The 17,544-nt window shown below is 44.9% G+C and overlaps 1 protein-coding gene across 16 annotated transcripts in view; it reads left to right on the top strand.

Annotated features, from left to right (window-relative positions):
• LOC134208741 (sorbin and SH3 domain-containing protein 1) overlaps positions 1-17,544 on the top strand; it is a 453,188-nt gene that overhangs the window by 143,584 nt on the left and 292,060 nt on the right. For 2 of the 16 annotated variants that reach the window (XM_062684612.1, XM_062684614.1), the window contains exon 1: positions 11,136-11,751. The exons of 4 other annotated variants lie outside the window; for them this stretch is intronic. The gene's annotated coding sequence lies outside the window, so the exon portion shown is untranslated. Of the gene's footprint in view, positions 1-10,860; positions 11,752-17,544 lie in introns of those variants that run through there. 10 more of the 16 variants (XM_062684610.1, XM_062684613.1, XM_062684616.1 and 7 more) reach the window with 7 other exon arrangements.

Here is a 17,544-nt window from a genome sequence, read left to right on the forward strand (position 1 = left end):
TCGAAATGTGGAGAGGCGACTGTAGTAGAGCTTATTTGTCCCTTCCAGTTTTATTTGGTACATCCTATCGCCATCGGTGGTGACAATAGGTCTGGGGGTGAGAATGGGTCATTCCTCTTACCGACAGTTTGGAGGTCGGACAACAAAATCGTTCCAAAAGGTCTTTTATATTTTACTTTTCTTGCCCTCTGATACATTCAATCTATTCTACAAGCATTCTTAGTAAATGAAACAGTGACCCATTCTCACCCGCATTAGACCCATTGTTACCTCGACGACGGTGATTCAATTTGTCTCTGCTTATTTCTGTGGTTTTCTAATACAATTGAATTGAAGTAAATTTAACAAAACAGATGAGACACTGAAGACGACCTTACTGTTGAAATACGTATCTGTCGAAGGAACAATAAAGTAGTGGAATTAAATGGAATTGTACGAACTCGTTTTATGACAAGTATCCTTAAGTTGTAATTTTGATGTTCTAAGGAATCAACATCATACTTTACCATATTCTGGTTAAATAATTGAAAGTGTAATGGTTTCTGATAAAGTCCTTCGCCTGTCCAGCGACATAGCAGATCTTTTTCAATATCTTCGATACTTCAAACAGTCCTTGAGCTCAGATCTTAATATTCAAATCGATCAACATGAAGATCTTCGATGTCTCCACTAGTTTTATGGGTTAGAATAACTCCACGTTACCTCGTAACACTATTACAGTCGCTTTACAGAACTCGCTTGATATCTACGACACTCCAAACTGCCTTTGATCACAGATCTTAATATTCAAATCGATCAACAGGAAAATCTTTCATGTCCCCACTATTTTTATGAGTTGGAATAGCTCCACGGGACTTCGTTACACCATTATAGACACATCACAGAGTTCGTTGAACTTCTACGATACTCTAAACTGTCTTCGACAATTTTCTGCAGAATCCCTTGACAGATTGCTCGGAATCCTTCTACGATTTGCTTCTACATCCCTGGAACATCCCGGAATTCCTAGAGGATGGAGGATCCTTAGAAGATTCTCATTGGAATCCCTTTGAACATTCCCGTAGAAATCTCGGGAACATTCCCGTCGGAATCCCTGGTGGATTTCCTTCAGAATCCCTGGAGGTTCCCTGCGGTATACTTGGAGGATTTCCGTCGGAATCCCTTTAGGAATGTTGCATTGTTATTTTTTTCCATTTGGGATTCATAGATTATTTTTGAAATATGCAAAAATATCCACTGCTTACCGGTGGAAACATAACGGCGATCCGTCACATATTGTCCTCTGAGTGTGCAGGACAAAGCCGAGCGCTACTACACTTTGACGCAATAGCCATGATACGCTATCAGTTTGAGTCGTTGTAGCAACCATCAGATGGTAAATAAACACACTTCGATATTGTGGCCTACAACAGAAAACACGGGCTTGAGAAAAAAGATTATGGATGAGAGTGATTGATCAGCAAATGCCTTAGGTAATTGGACCGTATTTATAACATTATCACTAAGATAACTTAATGAGGTGGTAAAACGTTGGAGAATTTTTTTAAAACAAGCTCAACATAGAGAAAATAGATACAGGGGCTATAGCCCCCTCTAGTAAACGGGGCTAGTTACGCCAATGATGATTTATATATACTGCTGTAATGATGTCTCATGGGGTTTCTACAACTAACACAAAAGCTCAGGACCCTATGAATCAATGTGTTTGTGTTGTAGACCTTCAATATCTGAACTCAAGAATGGTTTGGAGCACTGTAGCTATTCTGGGAATGTTGTTTTTTGTATATATTGGTGTAATGATGTCCCAAGGGGCTTCTCCAACTAACACACAAGCTCGGGAACCTATGAACTCTGTTGATCTTGTAGACCTCAAAGATCTGCACTCATACCGTTGGTGTTCTGGTAACTTTGCGATTTGATAAAAAATAGTTTAATTATGTCTGAAGTACCATTGCCAACTTCAAATTAGGATTGAGGCCCCGTAAAATGCTTTGTTGTTAATGGAGATCATCAACAGCTGATCTCAAGGAAGGTTTGAAAAACGGACCTGAAAACTAAAGGGATATATGGCTCTCCATCATTCACATGGTTTCTATCCAAAAAGTTTGAATGACGCTGCTCCCAACCCTCTTGAAGGTATGCTTCCAAGTATCTCGAAAGGATGCTTCTGAGAATCTTGAAGAGGCTTTTGAACTTTTTGAAAGAAAGCTTCCGAGCCTCTTGAAAGAAGGTTTCCGAGCCTCTTGAAAGGAAGCTTCCGAGCCTCTTGAAAGGAGGCTTCCGAGCCTCTTGAAAGGAGGCTTCCGAGCCTCTTGAAAGGAGGCTTCCGAGCCTCTTGAAAGGAGGCTTCCGAGCCTCTTGAAAGGAGGCTTCCGAGCCTCTTGAAAGGAGGCTTCTGAGCCTCTTGAAAGGAGGCTTCTGAGCCTCTTGAAAGGAGGCTTCTGAGCCTCTTGAAAGGAGGCTTCTGAGCCTCTTGAAAGGAGGCTTCTGAGCCTCTTGAAAGGAGGCTTCTGAGCCTCTTGAAAGGAGGCTTCTGAGCCTCTTGAAAGGAGGCTTCCGAGCCTCTTGAAAGGAGGCGTGAGGCTTGAAAGGAGGCTTCCGAGCCTCTTGAAAGGAGGCTTCTGAGCCTCTTGAAAGGAGGCTTCTGAGCCTCTTGAAAGGAGGCCTGAGCCTCTTGAAAGGAGGCTTCCTGAGCCTCTTGAAAGGAGGCCTGAGCCTCTTGAAAGGAGGCTTCCTGAGCCTCTTGAAAGGAGGCTTCTGAGCCTCTTGAAAGGAGGCTTCTGAGCCTCTTGAAAGGAGGCTCTGAGCCTCTTGAAAGGAGGCTTCCTGAGCCTCTTGAAAGGAGGCTTCTGAGCCGCTTGAAAGGAGGCTTCCTGAGCCTCTTGAAAGGAGGCTTCCTGAGCGTCTTGAAAGGAGGCTTCCTGAGCGTCTTGAAAGGAGGCTTCTGAGCCTCTTGAAAGGAGGCTTCTGAGCCTCTTGAAAGGAGGCCTGAGCCTCTTGAAAGGAGGCCTGAGCCTCTTGAAAGGAGGCTTCCGAACCTCTTGGAAGGAGGCTTCCGAGCCTCTTGAAAGGAGGTTTCTGAGCCTCTTGAAAGGAGGTTTCTAAGCCTCTTGAAAGGAGGCTTCCGAGCCTCTTGAAAGGAGGCTTCCAAGCCTCTTGAAAGGAGGCTTCCAAGCCTCTTGAAAGGAGGCTTCCAAGCCTCTTGAAAGGAGGCTTCCAAGCCTCTTGAAAGGAGGCTTCCAAGCCTCTTGAAAGGAGGCTTCCAAGCCTCTTGAAAGGAGGCTTCCGAGCCTCTTGAAAGGAGGCTTCCGAGCCTCTTGAAAGGAGGCTTCCGAGCCTCTTGAAAGGAGGCTTCCGAGCCTCTTGAAAGGAGGCTTCCGAGCCTCTTGAAAGGAGGCTTCTGAGCCTCTTGAAAGGAGGCTTCTGAGCCTCTTGAAAGGAGGCTTCCTGAGCCTCTTGAAAGGAGGCTTCTGAGCCTCTTGAAAGGAGGCCTGAGCCTCTTGAAAGGAGGCTCTGAGCCTCTTGAAAGGAGGCTCTGAGCCTCTTGAAAGGAGGCTTCTGAGCCTCTTGAAAGGAGGCTTCTGAGCCTCTTGAAAGGAGGCTTCCGAGCCTCTTGAAAGGAGGCTTCCGAGCCTCTTGAAAGGAGGCTTCCGAGCCTCTTGAAAGGAGGCTTCCGAGCCTCTTGAAAGGAGGCTTCCGAGCCTCTTGAAAGGAGGCTTCCGAGCCTCTTGAAAGGAGGCTTCCGAGCTTCCGAGCCTCTTGAAAGGAGGCTTCCGAGCCTCTTGAAAGGAGGCTTCCGAGTCGTTTGGAAGAAGGTTTCCGAGCCTCTTGAAAGAAGGCTTCCGAGTTTCTTGATATGAGGCTTCCGAGCGTATAGAAAGGAAACTTCCGAGCCTCTTGAAAGGAGACTTTCAAGCCTCTTGAAAAGAGACTCCGGAGGAATTTTGAAGCAGGCTGTCGAGCTTCTTCAAACGAGACCTCCGAGCCTCTTGAAGGAGGTATCAAACCCTTTTGAAAGGCTTTTTGAAAGGAAGCTTCCGAAGCTCTTGAAAAACTCCAATTCATCCACCAAGCGGTGTTTGTGCCTTTCTCATGCATTTTAAATTCTGAAAAGAATTGAGTGAAATTTTCTTAGCGTGTTTCTGTATAGATTTCGTATTTTGGCCTAACTTTTGATTCAATAGTCCTATCTGGCCAATTTTCAATAGGAAACAATGGGATAGGATTCCCTGTCAAATGCAACTTGTTGCAAACAAATTGGATCAAGGTAAATGCTTAAAAGATGAGTGAGTTTTATTTTGCGCACATACAGACACTCACTCACACACACACACATACAGGCACATCCGGGCCTTCTATCACAAAATCGTCTTGGAAGTGAAAATACATTTTTTTTCGTTTGACCTTGGTGTACGAGAAAGGCAAAAACTTACGAGCCGCTTCAAAGGGGGCTTCCAAACCTCTTGCAACTGACCTTTGGACCTTTAGATTCTAGATTTTAGTTCGGAAGCATCTCGATCAGATAGATTACATTTAAAAAAAATCAAATTTTGTGTCTTGAACAAAACGACTGTTCTTTTGACCTTTTGTCCTACAGTCCTTCATACACTGTACTGGTTGTGGTAGGTAAGATTAACTAGAATTTGATTTACTGGCCGCCATGCAGCACAAAGTTTGAGAATCAAAAGATAGGCAATTATCAAAACTTTGTCAATAATTTTTTCTTGCAATTGTAATACATCCGCCATATCGCTTTTTTGCCCGAGGTACCTGCTGATTTAAAGGAATTAGAGAATTCAGTGATTCCCCCTTCCTCATGTTTTTGTTAATGCTCATTGCTGAGCGTGGAGACGTGTCCTTCCAAGAGTTTTTTTTTCCCTGATCAGTAGGTACAAATAGCACTGAGAAGTACTGTTGATGAGTAATAATAGAAATCGAACCCCCTTCAATGCCTGGATTCAGCGCATCCGGTCCCTGTAACCGCAGTAACTAGTACGGGATATTCGTAGGGGAAATTGTCGCAAAGCGCTTTTCTCTCATGCCCATCAACTTTTAACTCAATTACGTACATACACGCAGTCTTTTGATTTGACAAAATTTTAAATACGATAAGCAAAAGAACTACCAGATGTAGAGCAGAATATTTTTCAAATTTTCAGTTCTAATTTTTATAGGGTCAGTTTGACATAAGCTGACAAAGAATCAAACACTCCACAACCCCATGTATTCCATTAAAAAACAAAACCGGCACATATCAGTGCGCCATTTAATCAAAATAATGTTAATTGAACGGGTTTATATTGTCTCATTTCTCCCCTACTAAAATTGACGGCTGTTCGGCCACATTGAGAGTTGACGTAAAGTCAATGTCAACTTCTCCTCACGAACAGCCTAGATAGCCGTGTGGTGTCGGCAGCCGGTTGTCTGGCTAAGAATAACGCTACGGATTGCCTGTTCCAGTGGTAAAAGTCCACCATACAGGCGACCCCTAATTCTTGGTGTGATGCGGCTTTATGCTTACCGTGCCTATGAATGAATGGTTAGGGGGTCTAAAAAGAACCTAACCGCTAACGGAGCCTGTGAAACACCAGGGCCCCCTTCACAGTATTTACCCTCGCTGCGCTAACCGAAGCTATGGCGTAGTTGATTTTTTGCTTCTCCGAATAATCGGCTACTCTTATTCAATCTCAACTTGAGGTTAAATAAGGGTGGGATTATGAGTATGTTTTTATTTAGTTTTTCATCTAATTGTCACCTATATGGATTCGCTTTATGCGTTTTTCACAGTGTACTCTGTGTTTCGTCCTTGACGTTCTTGATACGATACCGACTTGGTTTCATCGTTGCTGTTCACATAAATGTTGAACTTGTGGAGTGTATTATCGTAATTCGTAATGGCTACAGTTAGGATAGCTCAAATCAATCTTCAGCACAAAAGAACAGCAACGATTAATCTTTGTAGACTTATGCAAAATGGCAAATCCCAAGTGGCTTTGGTGCAGGAACCCTATTTTCGCAAGGGTAGCTTCTACCTAGGAAACCTAGTGAACCCGGTTTTTGCTGCTTTCAGTAATGAAATGGCAAACTCTCGATCAATGCCGCGTGCATGTGTACTTGTTAACAATGCTATCGTTGCTACACTTATCTCTGAATTAACAACGAGAGATGTATGTGCCGTCACAATTGATGCAACTGGCGGAACCCCGTCAGGAAATACGTCTATTGTTCGGTTTATTTACCACATGATGAACCATCCCCTACGGATGCTTTCAAACGAGTTGTCATATATTGCACTTCAAAAGGCCTTCCGCTAATTGTCGGCAGTGATGCTAATGCTCATCACATCATCTGGGGTAGCTCGGATATCAATCTGAGAGGCTCCAGCTTGATGGAATACTTAAGTAGTACCGAACTTGGTTTACTTAACATAGGCAATCGCCCAACCTTTATGGTATCTAATAGAGCAGAAGTATTAGACATAACTCTCTGTTCCAATAGAATCAGTCACGAGTTGACGAATTGGCATGTGTCAGATGAGGAATCTATATCTGACCATCGCTACATCTATTTTGATCAGTTGAATGTTTCTTCGCAGACCTTGCGTTTTAGAAATCCCGTTCAACCAACTGGGATCTCTATACAGAGTTGCTCTCGACAAAATTTCATGGATATCTACCATCCATTGAAACTCCTACCGACTTGGATGATGCCGTTGATACTACAACGTTGCATATCGTGGAAGCTTTTGAAGAAGCTTGCCCTTGCGTTCTGTGAAAACCTCAAGAGGAACCCCGTGGTGGAATTCCGATTTGGCTAAGCTCAGGAAGCAGTGTAGAAGGAGTTGGAACAGACGTCATTCAGCAGGGACGGATTCTTTCAAGTTGGCTCGCAAAGCTTACAAGAAGGCTCTACGATCTGCTGAACGATCCGGCTGGAAAAACCTCTGTGCAAATGTTTCCAATTTGAGTGAAGCCAGTCGATTGAATAAAATTCTTGCGAGATCCAAGGATTTCCAAGTTGGCGAAATTCGCAAGCCAATGAGTGACTACACTTCTTCTGACGAAGAAGCGTTAGAGCACTTGTTTGATACACACTTCCCTGGATGTGTAGATATAGCATCTTCGGATGTTCCTGATGTCTTTTCATGTAGTTATGGGTCTTGGGCTCAGGCTCGTAGAATCATAACTACTGAATCGATTAAATGGGCTCTTAATAGTTTTGCTCCTTACAAATCTCCAGGGAAGATGGGATCTATCCCTGTTCTTCTTCAGAAGGGTTTTGAGCATATCAAACATGTTTTGAAAAACTTTTAGTATGCAGTTTTGCTACTGGGTATATTCCCATATCCTGGCGGGATGTCACTGTAAAGTTTATCCCAAAAGGAGGACGTGCTTCGTATGAAGAAGCAAAGAGTTTTAGACCCATCAGTCTGACCTCATTTCTTCTGAAATGCTTAGAACGTATTATCGATCATCACATTCGTGATGACTGTTTGGCAAACATGCCTCTTCATGTTAATCAACATGCTTACCAATCTGGAAAGTCCACCGTGACTCTTCTACACAAGGTTGTCTACGACATCGAAAAAGCATTTGCTCAAAAGCAATCATGCTTGGGTGCGTTCTTAGATATTGAGGGTGCTTTTGACAACGTGTCTTTCGATGCAATATTGGAAGCCGCACGTTGTCATGGGCTACCTAATATAATTACCAAATGGATTAAAATCCGACATCTCTACTCGACACTACGTCAAGCAACGATTGGGAAATAAGTGTTGGCGGAGCATTAGCTCCAGTTTTGTGGAACCTCGTTGCAGATACGCTATTGAGATTACTCAATAATGGCGGTTTTCCTACCTATGGATTTGCCGACGACTATCTAATATTGATAGTCGGTTTGTGTATTACTACTTTATTCGACCTGATGCAAAACGCTCTTCAGGCAGTCGAAAGTTGGTGTCGCCAATATGGCCTTTCGGTTAATCCGAATAAAACATCTATTGTACTTTTCACGGAAAAACGTAACCGTAATGGTATTCGCCCATTACATCTTTTTGACTCTGAAATCAATGTAACGGATCAGGTAAAGTATGTGGGACTAATTCTTGATTCCAAGCTCTCCTGGACTCCTAACATTGAGTTCAGAGTCAAAAGGCGTGTATGGCTTTCGGCCAATGCCGACGAACTTTTGGTAAAACTTGGGGTCTTAAACCTAAATATATCAAATGGATTTACACAACAGTTGTACGACCAATTTTGGCTTATGGATGTCTTGTGTGGTGGCAAAAGGGTGAAGTGAGGACAATTCAGTCTAAATTAGGCCATCTTCAAAGGATGTGCCTAATGGCAATGACTGGTGCGTTCTCTTCGACTCCCACGGCTGCTCTCGAGGTTCTTTTCGACGTTGTCCCACTACACATACATCTCAAACAAGAAGCACTTTCTTGTACTTACCGATTATGGGTTCTCGGTTTCATGGAAGAGAATCCTGTAAACCGCAGTTCTACACACACTTCGTTGTTACAACTCATGGTTGATTGGGACAGAACAGTCCTCGCTCCAAGTGATCTCACACTCGCTAGTAGTTTTCCTTATAAGACATTTTCAACACAATTCCCCTCGCGGGATGAGTGGACATCTGGCTATTTGGAGAGAAGTATGTCGGACAGCATTGTTTGTTATACTGACGGCTCCCTCTTCGAAGGTAGAGCGGGTGCAGGTGTCTACTCCCGTGAGCTAAGATTGGAACAGTCCCACTCACTGGGTAGACACTGCACTGTCTTTCAAGCGGAAATATTTGCCATTATGTGTGGAGTGCAATCCGCACTGCAGAAGCACATAATAGGCAAAGTAATATACTTCTGTTCAGATAGTCAAGCAGCTATCAAAGCCCTCGCTTCGGCCAACTCAAGGTCGAAGTTAGTAATCGCATGTCGAACTCAAATAGAGGAACTGAATTCAGTTAATACATTGCACCTTATATGGGTACCTGGCCATTCTTCCATAGCTGGAAACGAATTGGCTGATGAGTTAGCTCGCACTGGAGCATCACAAGACTTTTGGTCCTGAGCCAGCTATTCCAATATCTAAGTGTTGGGTGAAGCGTTTGATTAGCTCTTGGGCTTCCACTCAGCACAAACGGTATTGGAGTAGTTTGGATTCTTGTCGACAAACAAAATTGTATATCCGAGAGCCATCTCCGTTAGTAGCTAACTATTTAGCTAATCTGTCTAAACAGAATTGCAGTGTCTTAGTCAAGGCCTTGACAGGTCACTGTCGACTCAACTATCACATGGCAAATATTCAACGTGTTGAATCTTTTGTCTGTGATGGTTGTGAATCCGATTATGGAACTTCTTATCATCTGATATGTAACTGCCCAGTTTATGCGCAACTGCGTTTCCAAATATTTGGTAAACACTTACTAAGTGAAATTGACTACAGAAACCTTAACCTTCAAAGTATTCTGTTGTTCATAACCCGTAGTGGTAAGGAGCTATGAGCTTTTGTACGTGTTGTATACGTTGTATGCCCTCTTCAAGGGTACCTTTCCCAAACTTCCCATTTTTCTCCCATCCATATTTCCTTTCCTTTTTGTTCACTTCCTTTTCCGTCAGGTGCGTGATGAGAAAGGCTGTGAAGGCGATGGCACAAATCTCCCGAATTGAGGTGAACGTGCCCCTGGAGCCGACGTTCTGATACCTGATACCTACTAAATTTACATCTACTATAGGTTAGTAATCCGGTCTAACCGATCTTCATCGTCGTTGAAATTTGAGAAGCATTACAAGGAAAACCTCGTTTTCGTGTTTTTTTTCTACTCAGGGCCTGGCCATGTGTTTACCGAGCGGCCCACTTTTATCGAAGCCGTTCGATCGAACAGCCAGCGCCACTCATTGAGAGTAAGCCAGCGGCAGTGTCACCGGGGGGAGTACGGCGGATAAAATAGTCTTGAACTTGTACAAAAGCGCCACATTACCACCAGCACCACACTACCGCCGCCAACCGCTACCGAATCGCCGCGGAAGCGCAAACAGAGAATGAAATTTGAAATGTCACACCGTTGTGTTTTTTTTTGTTGCTGTCGTTGTGCGGCGCAAGTAAGTTGATATCACTTTCAGCATTGTCACCGGCTATCGTCCGTCTGTCGAACACCAAAAAAGGAGCAATCGGACAGAACGGGCATGGAACACACTTTCTTTACTTCTTTGTGCTGTACTTGACTCTCACCTACTTATTCCAAGGGTATGCGATATTGTTAGAATTTTAGTATAGATCACGAAACTGTTCGGAATTTAATGACAATGAAATTAGTATTTTCTGTTAATGTTTTCTTACAAAATAAATTTGAGAGAAGAAAGATACAATAACACATACCCATCACCCATGACAAGAATTTTCGTTTTGGGGTGGAGAAACTTTGGTTGGATTCGACTGATGGGAACTTCGGTCGACAGGGCACTTTACCTAATTGATATTTCGATTTGTGTGTTTTTGGAGTTCAACGGTAGATGCTTTCTGTTTCCGTTTACCAAACTACCACGTGTGTGTGCGACGCGTGTATCACAGACATAGTAACAATGGTGCTTCCGTTAATTGCCCTATGAATGAATATGGCGACATAACGACATACAACCGGTGGACTTTCACTTGGGGACATCGAAGTCCGATAACTGCAACCGAGTGAATCCAGAAACTTCAAGCACGAATGTGTATTCCACAGCTGTTTACACAGTTGAACGGTGAGTGGAGTGACTGCAAGATTGTCCTGGGCCGAGCAGCGTGTAGAATCTTATCAGTGCGGCTCGTTTTTGGGGAGCTGAAGCATTAAGATAACAAGCCTCTTTGGCTGGCTAAGGTGTTCGCAGCTAACGAAGCAAGAAATTGGATCCGCTCCCTTCCAGAGCGGACGAAGGTGCAGCCGGTGTCGGATACCGGAAACGGGTCGCCACGAGATGGGTGGTTCTTATTCGATCCGGAGCTATTTGCGTGGAGCTGGAATGGCCCCTGCCAAGCAAAGCGCTGCAGGGCATCTGTTTTGATCCGAATGTTTTCCGTTTCATAAATCTCTCCCCGAAAATCAGTCAGTGCGAGGATGGCGGTTCATCGAAATAGGCGGCCAATAATGGGTCGGAAGCACTGCGCGGCGTGTCGGTTCAATTCTCAAGTGGTAAATCGTGCCTCATCTAATCAGAAGACGCTAAACGATCATGAAGTGCGCGCGAGTGAGTGAGCAGGAGAGTACGACCAAATCGACCGCCGCGCGAGTGAACCGAAATTGTGCAAATTTTCGCCAGATAGGAGCAGTAAAGTCGCGATTCTAGCCGCTGAAGGGTCGCCGCTCGAAGGGGCGTTTGTTTGCGCGCGCGTGAAAAATAGTTTTTCGCCGGAAAAGACAGTTCGGGACGAGTGATTTATCGGCGTGTTTCGTGTTATCGTTGGCGCCCCCACCCGGGGGGATGCGTACGCGGGAGCATAAGCAAACAAATCGACTGTCGGAGAACAGTTTGAACGAAGTATCATCGCAGGGTAGAAAACGTGTGTGCACGGGAAGGTGACAATGCGCAAACCGATATCGTTCGTGCCGGGCAAGATTTGCGCATATAGAAGTCCATGTGTCGTTGTCTGGCATTAGCCGCGGCTGTAAAGCAGTGTCCCGTTCGCTGGGGTTGTGTTCGTGAACGGTAGAGAAGATTGTTTTGTTTTATTCGCGAATACCCGGTGCGAGGTACAATTTATATTGCACTCTAGGGTGAGACAATTTTGATTGATGTTGGTTCAATGTTCTTGATTTGATTATTTCATAATTTATGAATAAAGAAAGACCATTTGGGCAGTACTCCCGATTATCTTGCCCAACGTTTATTACTAAAGCGCATTGCTACCGAATTACTTGGTTTTAAGTTATGGTTTAAACATCTGTAATTTTTTCTTTGGTTTGAATGTGATTGAGTGATTAACGTTGGGGACTGGAATAAAGGGGCTGCTTCTAGAATAAAGGGGCTGCTTCTGGAGTAAAGGGGGGTACTTCACCCTATGTATCAATGAATCTTAAAGTTCGGTCCGATTAATAATGTATATGGATTCATTTGACATTGATCCAAGGCGAGAGCTGTAATGTCGTGTGCAAGGGCCTAAAAACTAATGAAAAATTGAAACAAATAACTGGAAATATTTTACTACTAACTTGGTAATACTACAGCTACACATCCACTAGTGAAGGATGCCTTCTATAGAGGTGTGTTCCGGTCCGAAAATCGTCGGCGGCGGCGATTGTCGTAATTTTTGTCGGCGGCCGCGTCGTTTTTGACTTCAAACCGAATGCTATTTTTCCCGGCGACGGCAGCAGCGATTTCACGGGAAAATTTAATTCCCCAGGAAATTCTTCTAAATGTTCCCAAAATATTCATTTGCAAAAAAAAAAGTTTCGGATATTCCACAAGAAATACTTTGACGTTTCCATGGGAAATTCTTTGCGGTTTCCAAGAGAAGCTCTTTAGAATTTAGCCAAATTCCTAAATGTCATTTGGCTGAAAACGACATGCGGCCGAACTGATAATTTGGCCGAAAAAGTTGTTTCCCGAAAATGTCGTTTGGCCGAAATGGTCATATGGCCAAAAATGTCTTTTGGTCGAACAGGGCATTTGACCGAAATGGCAGAAACATTTGCCTGAACGGGTCAGGTCGCCGTAAATGTCATTTACTGAACGGGTCATGCGGCCGAAAATTATTCGACTGAAAGCCATTTAACCGAGTGTCACTTGACTGAATAAAACTTTAAGCTAAAAGTAATTTAGCTAAATTCCATTAGGCCGAAAATGTCATTTGGCCGAAAGCAACATACGGTCGAACTGGTAATTTGACTGAAAATTCGTTTGCCCTAACAAGTCATTTCCCAAGCAACCAAAAGTACGGATAAGAGGGGATGTTTTGGCTTATTCAGCTTGCATTTTAAGTAATTTTTGTACGGTGGGAGCGCAGAAATGAACTTTAAAGTTCGGTTAAGTGGCTTGGAACTCAAGTCACTTGGCCGAAAATGCCGTTTGGCCGAAGTGGTCGTATAGCCGAAACGGTCGTATGGCCAAAAATGTCGTTTGGCCGAACAGGGCATTTGGCCGAAATGGCAGAAAGAGCCATTTGGCCAAAATGTCATTTGACTAAACGAGTCAGGCCGCCGTAAATGTCATTTACTGAACGGGTAATGCGGCCGAAAATTATTCGGCTGAAAGCCATTTAGCCGAATGCCACTTGACTGAATAAAACGTTAAGCTAAAAGTAATTCAGATAATTCCATTAGGCCGAAATGTCAATTGACCGAAAGCGACATATGGTCGAACTGGTAATTTGGTTGAAAATGTAATTTGGCCTAAAAGGTTATTTTGGCAGCCCTTACTTTGCACCGTTCAATGTGGAAAAACGATCCATAAAAGAATGAAAAACGATCCATAAATAACATCTGAATGTTCCATAAAACGCTACCATAAATCCATAAAATATTTCGAGAGATTCCATAAAGAATATTTTATGGTCCATAAAACTTTGAAAATGATCCATACAAAACTATATTTTGATCCATAAAATTTCAAATTTGCGCAATTTTTATCCTGATGATGATCCATAATTTCAGCCATATGATCCATAATTTTGGTCATATGATCCATAATTTTGATAATGTGATCCATAATTCTTGGAAAGAAGGCCATTGAGTCTATATTAATTGATCCACACATTTATTAAAATCTATGGATCATTTAGCAAAATTTATGGAACATATCACCAAAACTATTAACAAAGTTATGGCCAGAATTATAGATCGTATATCTAAAATTATGGATCATATTACTGAAATTATGGATCATCATCACGAAAAATGCGCAAATTTGAAGTGTTATGGATCAAAATATAGTTTTTTATGGATCATTTGTCATACTTTCATGGGAAAATAGCAAGAATTGTGTTGTTTTTCTTGACCATGTTAATGGAACATATTTCCCAATTAATTGCTAAATTTTAGCTTAGTTATGGATCGAAAAATTATTCTTTATGGAATCTCATTAACTATTTTATGGATTTATGGTAGCATTTTAAGGAACATTCAGATGTTATTTATGGATCCGTCTTTATCGTTTATATGCAAAAGTATGTTTTGCCGGTTATTTTGCTGAAAAAGTCGTTTGGCCGAATAGGTCATTTAGCCGAAAATTCCGTTTGGTGATCAAAACTTTCCATAATTATAAGATCAAGGTTTGCATGGAATTCGAATAAGATGCACTTGAGTAAAGTGGGAGCTGCGAGACAAAGCGTGAAGAGTAGTAGCGCAACTGTCGTATAAATATATGAAAAAAGTCACAGATCAACGGAGAACAGTTCCGAACGCCGAGCAACACTTTAGCAGGTTGAATTCACTGTTATTTTGGCTGTCTTGTCTTGAAGGGAGGTTTCTTAGCATCTTCAATGGAGGCTTCCTAGCCTCTTGAAAGAACGCTTCTGAGCCTTTTTAATGTACGATTCCAAGACTCTTGAAATGAGGATTCCGAACCACTTGAAAGGAAATTTCCGAGTTTCTAGAAAGGATGCTTCTGAGCATCTTGAAAGAAGGCTTACAAGCCTCTTGAAAGGAGGCTTCCGAGCTTCTTGAAAGGAGGCTTCCGAGCCTCTTGACAAAAGGCTTCCGAGCCCTTTCAAAGGAGGTTTTCGAGCCTGTTGAGAAAAAGTTTCCGAGTCTTTTGAAAGGTGGCTTCTGAGCCTCTTGAAAGAAGCCTTCCGAACTTTTTGAAAGAAGCCTTTCGATACTCTTAAAAGAAGGCTTCCAAGTCTCCTGAAAAGAGGCATCCAGGTCACTTAAAACGAGCTTCTTAAAAGGAAGCTTCCGGGCCACATTAAGAAGCCATCAAAGCCTCTTGAAGGGAGGTTTCCGGGCCTCTTGAAGGAAGCCTTCCGAGCCTCTTGAAAGGAGGCTTCCGAGCCTCTTGAAAGGAGGTTCCCAAGCCTCTTGATGGGAGCCTTCCGAGCCTCTTGAAAGGAGGCTTTCAAGTCTCTTTATAAAAGGCGTCCGAGCCTCTTAAAACGAGGCTTCCGGACCTCTGGAAAGAAGGTTTTCGGTCCACTTAAAAGGAGGCTTCCGGGCCTCTTGAAAGGAGGCTTACGGGCCTCTTGAAAGGAGGCTTCCGGACCTCTTGAAAGGAGGCTTCCGGGCCTCTTGAAAGGAGGCTTCCGGGCCTCTTGAAAGGAGGCTTCCGGGCCTCTTGAAAGGAGGCTTCCGGGCCTCTTGAAAGGAGGCTTCCTGGCCTCTTGAAAGGAGGCGTCCGGGCCTCTTGAAAGGAGGCTTCCGGGCCTCTTGAAAGGAGGCTTCCGGCCCCTTGAAAGGATGCGTTCTGGCCTCTTGAAAGGAGGCTTCCGGGCCTTTTGAAAGGAGGCTTCCGGGCCTCTTGAAAGGAGGCTTCTGGGCCTCTTGAAAGGAGGCTTCCGGGCCTCTTGAAAGGAGGCTTCTGGCCTCTTGAAAGGAGGCTTCCTGGCCTCTTGAAAGGAGGCTTCTGGCCTCTTGAAAGGAGGCTTCCGGGCCTCTTGAAAGGAGGCTTCGGGCCTCTTGAAAGGAGGCTTCCTGGCCTCTTGAAAGGAGGCTTCTGGGCCTCTTGAAAGGAGGCTTCTGGGCCTCTTGAAAGGAGGCTTCCGGGCCTCTTGAAAGGAGGCTTCTGGCCTCTTGAAAGGAGGCTTCCGGGCCTCTTGAAAGGAGGCTTCTGGCCTCTTGAAAGGAGGCTTCCGGGCCTCTTGAAAGGAGGCTTCCGGGCCTCTTGAAAGGAGGCTTCAGGCCTCTTGAAAGGAGGCTTCTGGGCCTCTTGAAAGGAGGCTTCCGGGCCTCTTGAAAGGAGGCTTCTGGCCTCTTGAAAGGAGGCTTCAGGCCTCTTGAAAGGAGGCTTCCTGGCCTCTTGAAAGGAGGCTTCCGGGCCTCTTGAAAGGAGGCTTCGGGCCTCTTGAAAGGAGGCTTCTGGGCCTTTGAAAGGAGGCTTCCGGGCCTCTTGAAAGGAGGCTTCGGGCCTCTTGAAAGGAGGCTTCGGGCCTCTTGAAAGGAGGCTTCCTGGCCTCTCGAAAGGAGGCTTCCGGGCCTCTTGAAAGGAGGCTTCTGGCCTCTTGAAAGGAGGCTTCCTGGCCTCTTGAAAGGAGGCTTCTGGGCCTCTTGAAAGGAGGCTTCTGGCCTCTTGAAAGGAGGCTTCCTGTCCTCTTGAAAGGAGGCTTCCTGGCCTCTTGAAAGGAGGCTTCCTGGTCTCTTGAAAGTAGGCTTCCTGGCCTCTTGAAAAGAGGCTTCCAGCCCTCTTGAAAGGAGTCTTCCAGGCCCCTTGAAAGTAGTCTTCCAGGCCTCTTGAAGGGAGGCTTCCGGGCCTCTTAAAAGGAGGCTTCCGGGCCTCTTGAAAGAAGGGCTTCCGGGCCTCTTGAAAGAAGAGCTTCCGGGCCTCTTGAAAGGAGGCTTCCGGGCCTCTTGAATGGAGGCTTCCGGGCCTCTTGAAAGGATGCTTTCTGGCATCTTGAAAAAAGACTTCCGGGCCTCTTGAAAGGAGGCTTCCGGGCCTCTTGAAAGAAGGCTTCCGGGCCTCTTGAAAGGAGGCTTTCGGGCCTCTTGAAAGGAGGCTTTCGGGCCTCTTGAAAGGAGGCTTCCGGGCCTCTCGAAAGGAGGCTTCCGGGCCTCTTGAAAGGAAGCTTCCGGGCCTCTTGGAAGGAGGCTTCCGGGCCTCTTGAAAGAAGGTTTCCGGGCCTCTTGAAAGGAGGCTTCCGAGCCTCTTGAAAGGAGGCTTCCGAGCCTCTTGAAAGGAGGCTTCCGAGCCTCTTGAAAGGAGGCTTCTGAGCCTCTTGAAAGGAGGCTTTCGAACCTCTAGAAAAAAGGCTTCCGGGCCTCTTGAAAGGAGGCTTCCGAGCCTCTTGAAAGGAGGCTTTCGAGCCCTCTTGAAAGGAGGCTTTCGAGCCCTCTTGAAAGGAGGCTTTCGAGCCCTCTTGAAAGGAGGCTTTCGAGCCCTCTTGAAAGGAGGCTTTCGAGCCCTCTTGAAAGGAGGCTTTCGAGCCCTCTTGAAAGGAGGCTTTCGAGCCTCTTGAAAGGAGGCTTCTGGCCTCTTGAAAGGAGGCTTCCGGGCCTCTTGAAAGGAGGCTTCCGGGCCTCTTGAAAGGAGGCTTCCGGGCCTCTTGAAAGGAGGCTTCCGGGCCTCTTGAAAGGAGGCTTCCGGGCCTCTTGAAAGGAGGCTTCCGGGCCTCTTGAAAGGAGGCTTCCGGGCCTCTTGAAAAAAGGCTTCCGGGCCTCTTGAAAAAAGGCTTCCGGGCCTCTTGAAAGAAGGTTCCGGGGCTCTTGACAGGAAGTTCCGGGGCTCTTGACAGGAGGTTCCGGGGCTCTTGAAAGGAGGCTTCCGGGCCTCTTGAAAGAAATCCTCCAAGTCTCTCGAAACAAGACTTCCAAGCTTTCCAAAGAAGGCGTTCGAGCTGCTTGGAAGTAGGCCTACGAGAAACGTAGAATGATGCTTCTAATCTTCTTGCAACGGAACAACTGAGCTTTTAGGAAAAAAGC

The sequence above is a fragment of the Armigeres subalbatus genome, chromosome 2, assembly GCF_024139115.2.
Source record: "Armigeres subalbatus isolate Guangzhou_Male chromosome 2, GZ_Asu_2, whole genome shotgun sequence".
Taxonomy (NCBI): domain Eukaryota; kingdom Metazoa; phylum Arthropoda; class Insecta; order Diptera; family Culicidae; genus Armigeres; species Armigeres subalbatus.